The sequence below is a fragment of the Salvelinus fontinalis genome, chromosome 21 (assembly GCF_029448725.1).
Source record: "Salvelinus fontinalis isolate EN_2023a chromosome 21, ASM2944872v1, whole genome shotgun sequence".
NCBI lineage: Eukaryota > Metazoa > Chordata > Actinopteri > Salmoniformes > Salmonidae > Salvelinus > Salvelinus fontinalis.
In genome coordinates, this window is record NC_074685.1 from 4191168 (window position 1) to 4197384 (window position 6217).

The following is a 6217-nucleotide window of genomic DNA, read 5'->3' on the forward strand; positions in this document are numbered from 1 at the left end:
CTCTATACGTCCTGCTACAGCCCAGCCCTGCTACAGCCCAGCACTATACGTCCTGCTACAGCCCAGCACTATACGTCCTGCTACAGCCCAGTACTATACGTCCTGCTACAGCCCAGCACTATACGTCCTGCTACAGCCCAGCACTATACGTCCTGCTACAGCCCAGCACTATACACCCTGCTACAGCCCAGTACTACACGCCCTGCTACAGCCCAGCTCTATACGCCCTGCTACAGCCCAGCACTATACGTCCTGCTACAGCCCAGCACTATACGCCCTGCTACAGCCCAGCACTATACGTCCTGCTACAGCCCAGCCCTGCTACAGCCCAGCACTATACGCCCTGCTACAGCCCAGCACTATACGCCCTGCTACAGCCCAGCACTATACGTCCTGCTACAGCCCAGCTCTATACGCCCTGCTACAGCCCAACACTATACGTCCTGCTACAGCCCAGCTCTATACGCCCTGCTACAGCCCAGCACTATACGCCCTGCTACAGCCCAGCACTATACGCCCTGCTACAGCCCAGCTCTATACGTCCTGCTACAGCCCAGCTCTATACGCCCTGCTACAGCCCAGCTCTATACGTCCTGCTACAGCCCAGCTCTATACGTCCTGCTACAGCCCAGCTCTATACGTCCTGCTACAGCCCAGCTCTATACGTCCTGCTACAGCCCAGCACTATACGTCCTGCTACAGCCCAGCTCTATACGTCCTGCTACAGCCCAGCTCTATACGTCCTGCTACAGCCCAGCTCTATACGTCCTGCTACAGCCCAGCTCTATACGTCCTGCTACAGCCCAGCTCTATACGTCCTGCTACAGCCCAGCTCTATACGTCCTGCTACAGCCCAGCTCTATACGGCCTGCTACAGCCACACAGCCCAGCTCTATACGTCCTGCTACAGCCCAGCACTGACCGGACTTCTACACGTATAGTGCTCTGGTAGTGTGGGAGATCTAGGGCTGGGTGGTATACTGTGTTTTACTATACACCGGTATCAATGCAAGGACCATTTTGCATTTTGTAATTGTACTTCACAGTTTGATTTGGTAAATGTAATACGCAACTCTGGCTGGTGTAAAATCAATTTTTATAGTTTACTACATTTGTTACTTGAGACATCTCTCTCCTCCTGCTGCTGCCACTAACCACACTTAGCCCTGTCCCCTGCTTCTCAAGGAGAGAACAGTTAGCAGAGAGTCATGAGCACTTTCTTGTTGTTCACTCTATTTGGTCACATGTGTTGGTGACACGCTGCTCCTGGCCTGTATTATATTAGATCTGTCCTGTATTATATTAGATCTGGCCTGTATTATAATAGAACTGGTCGGTATTATAATATACCTGGTCTGTATTATAATAGACCTGGCCTGTAGTATAATAGACCTGGCCTGTATTATATAGATCTGGCCTATATTATAATAGCCCTGGCCTGTATTATAATAGACCAGGCCTGTATTATAATAGACCTGGCCTGTATTATATAGACCTGGCCTGTATTATAATAGACCTGGCATGTATTACAATAGACCTGGCCTGTATTATAATAGACCTGGTATGTATTATAATAGACCTGGCCTGTATTATAATAGATCTGGCCTATATTATAATAGACCTGGCCTGTATTATAATATACCTGGCCTGTACACATGGCCTGTATTATAATGGACCTGGAAGGTATTATAATAGACCTGACCTGTATTATAATAGACCTCGTCTGTATTATATTAGACCTGGGCTGTATTATCTTCTTCAGGCTGCAGGGTGAATATTGAAAAAACTGGAAAATATGTGCACATTTTCAAACGGCCTCTTAAGAAATTTTTGATTTTACAATATGCATATATTTCCTACTGTTGGATAGATAACAGTCTATAGTTTCTAAAAACGTTTGAATTATTTCTCTAAGTGGAACAGAACTATTTTTACAGCCATTTTCCCAGCCGAATTGAGATTTCCAAAATGCGATGTGTCTCTTTAAGACCTTGTCTATACAAGGTCATGACACTTAGGACCGTAGAAACACGTCATACGCCTTCATCTGGGTGTAATGCGGAAGTGAGAGTTGAAAGGAGTCGAATATCTCTTCCATGGACTGAATACCACATCTTCTTGTGAGACCTGCGCAGTTTAATTTTTTTTCCGGGCGCGAGGCAGAATCTGGACTCGGCTCATGGAAGACGCTCGTTTAAGGTGAATATGACCTCTGCCTACGATATTATTTGATACATGTCACAAAATCATCCTAAAGTATGTTTTTTCAATATACTTTAATTATATTATTGCAATTTATTCTGGACTTTAGACGTGATGCTTTGGAAGAATTTTTTGAAGAAAGACAGATTAGCGCCGCACGGCCGTTGTGCTTGCTAACCAAAGAGGGAAATATTTTGTTCTGGAACCCAACTAAAGACTGTACTGGACATTGGACCCCGTTACAACATTCTGATGGAATATCAACAAAGATAAGGACCCAATTTGGGATGCTTTTTCATATATCTGTCGAACTGTGCTATGCTAGCGCTTGACTAGAATCAATGCTGCCGTATGCTAGCTAATGTTGTAAGCTAAGATAACGATATATATTGTGTTTTCGCTGTAAAACACTTAAAAAATTGGAAATATTGGCTCTATTCACACGATATTTGTCTTTCATTAGCTATCCACCATATGTTTTTCTGAAATGTTTTATGAGGTGTAATTAGTAGTTGACGTTGGTGTCTGTATTTTCTCTGGCTACTCCCGGTCGATTTCAGACTGTAGCTAGGATGTAGCTATGATGGGAGCTGCAATGTAAAACTGATTTATAGCTAAAATATGCACATTTTTTGAACAAAACATAGATTTATTGTGTAACATGTTATAGGACTGTCATCTGAGGTAGTTTTTTCTAGGTTCTTTAGGTTGGTTCTAGGTTAGTTCGGTTGGCTTGTGCATGCTACTTGAATCATAATTCATACATCATAATCATAATCATACGTGTCTGTCCACTTTTGTATTTGGTGGTGAGCTAACATAAATATATGTGGTGTTTTCTCTGTAAAACATTTAAAAAATCGGACATGTTGGCTGGATTGACAAGATGTTTATCTTTCAAATGCTGTATTGGACTTGTTAATGTGTGAAAGTTAAATATTTTTAAAAAATAGATTTTGAATTTCGCGCCCTGCAGCTGTTGTCATTTTCGTTCCGACATCGGGTTTGCAGCCCAAACAGGATAGACCTGGGCTGTAATATAATAGACCTGGCCTGTATTATAATGACCTGGCCTGTAGACCTAGCCTGTATTATAATAGACCTGACCTGTATTATAATAGACCTCGTCTGTATTATATTAGACCTGGGCTGTAATATAATAGACCTGGCCTGTATTATAATGACCTGGCCTGTAGACCTAGCCTGTATTATAATAGACCCGGTCTGTATTATATTAGACCTGGGCTGTAATATAATAGACCTGGCCTGTATTATAATGACCTGGCCTGTAGACCTAGCCTGTATTATAATAGACCTGACCTGTATTATAATAGACCTGGCCTGCATTATAATAGACCTGGTCAATATTATAATAGACCTGTACTGTATTATAATAGACCTGATCCGTGGACCTGACCTATATTATAATAGACCTGGCCTGTATTATAATAGACCTGACCTGTATTATAATAGATCTGGCCTGTATTATAATAGACCTGTCCTGTATTATAATAGACCTGGCCTGTATTATAATATACCTGGCCTGTACACATGGCCTGTATTATAATAGACCTGGCCTGTATTATACTAGACCTGGTCGGTATTATATTAGACATGGCCTGTATTATAATAGACCTTGTCTGTATTATAATAGACCTGGTCTGTATTGTAATAGACCTGGCCTGTCTTATAAAGTTTATTGGGTTTGATACTGTAGCTGGTTGTTTATGAGGTTTGATACTGTAGCTGGTTGTTTATGAGGTTTGATACTATAGCTGGTTGTTTATGAGGTTTGATACTATAGCTGGTTGTTTATGAGGTTTGATACTATAGCTGGTTGTTTATGAGGTTTGATACTGTAGCTGGTTGTTTATGAGGTTTGATACTATAGCTGGTTGTTTATGAGGTTTGATATTATAGCTGGTTGTTAATGAGGTTTGATACTATAGCTGGTTGTTAATGAGGTTTGATACTATAGCTGGATGTTTGAGGTTTGATACTATAGCTGGTTGTTTATTGGAGGTTTGATACTATAGCTGGTTGTTTATAAGGTTTGATACTATAGCTGGTTGTTTATTGGAGGTTTGATACTATAGCTGGTTGTTTATTGGAGGTTTGATACTATAGCTGGTTGTTTATGAGGTTTGATACTGTAGCTGGTTGTTTATGAGGTTTGATACTATAGCTGGTTGTTTATTGGAGGTTTGATACTATAGCTGGTTGTTTATTGGAGGTTTGATACTATAGCTGGTTGTTAATGAGGTTTGATACTATAGCTGGTTGTTAATGAGGTTTGATACTATAGCTGGTTGTTTATGAGGTTTGATACTGTAGCTGGTTGTTTATGAGGTTTGATACTATAGCTGGTTGTTTATGAGGTTTGATATTATAGCTGGTTGTTAATGAGGTTTGATACTATAGCTGGTTGTTAATGAGGTTTGATACTATAGCTGGTTGTTTATTGGAGGTTTGATACTATAGCTGGTTGTTTATGAGGTTTGATACTATAGCTGGTTGTTTATTGGAGGTTTGATACTATAGCTGGTTGTTTATTGGAGGTTTGATACTATAGCTGGTTGTTTATTGGAGGTTTGATACTATAGCTGGTTGTTTATTGGAGGTTTGATACTATAGCTGGTTGTTTATGAGGTTTGATACTGTAGCTGGTTGTTTATTGGAGGTTTGATACTATAGCTGGTTGTTTATGAGGTTTGATACTATAGCTGGTTGTTTATTGGAGGTTTGATACTATAGCTGGTTGTTTATTGGAGGTTTGATACTATAGCTGGTTGTTTATTGGAGGTTTGATACTATAGCTGGTTGTTTATGAGGTTTGATACTGTAGCTGGTTGTTTATGAGGTTTGATACTGTAGCTGGTTGTTTATGAGGTTTGATACTATAGCTGGTTGTTTATGAGGTTTGATATTATAGCTGGTTGTTAATGAGGTTTGATACTATAGCTGGTTGTTAATGAGGTTTGATACTATAGCTGGTTGTTTATTGGAGGTTTGATACTATAGCTGGTTGTTTATGAGGTTTGATACTATAGCTGGTTGTTTATTGGAGGTTTGATACTATAGCTGGTTGTTTATTGGAGGTTTGATACTATAGCTGGTTGTTTATTGGAGGTTTGATACTATAGCTGGTTGTTTATGAGGTTTGATACTGTAGCTGGTTGTTTATTGGAGGTTTGATACTATAGCTGGTTGTTTATGAGGTTTGATACTATAGCTGGTTGTTTATTGGAGGTTTGATACTATAGCTGGTTGTTTATTGGAGGTTTGATACTATAGCTGGTTGTTTATTGGAGGTTTGATACTATAGCTGGTTGTTTATGAGGTTTGATACTGTAGCTGGTTGTTTATGAGGTTTGATACTATAGCTGGTTGTTAATGAGGTTTGATACTATAGCTGGTTGTTTATTGGAGGTTTGATACTATAGCTGGTTGTTTATTGGAGGTTTGATACTATAGATGGTTGTTTATTGGAGGTTTGATACTATAGCTGGTTGTTAATGAGGTTTGATACTATAGCTGGTTGTTTATGAGGTTTGATACTGTAGCTGGTTGTTTATGAGGTTTGATACTATAGCTGGTTGTTTATGAGGTTTGATATTATAGCTGGTTGTTAATGAGGTTTGATACTATAGCTGGTTGTTAATGAGGTTTGATACTATAGCTGGATGTTTGAGGTTTGATACTATAGCTGGTTGTTTATTGGAGGTTTGATACTATAGCTGGTTGTTTATGAGGTTTGATACTATAGCTGGTTGTTTATTGGAGGTTTGATACTATAGCTGGTTGTTTATTGGAGGTTTGATACTATAGCTGGTTGTTTATGAGGTTTGATACTGTAGCTGGTTGTTTATGAGGTTTGATACTATAGCTGGTTGTTTATTGGAGGTTTGATACTATAGCTGGTTGTTTATTGGAGGTTTGATACTATAGATGGTTGTTTATTGGAGGTTTGATACTATAGCTGGTTGTTAATGAGGTTTGATACTATAGCTGGTTG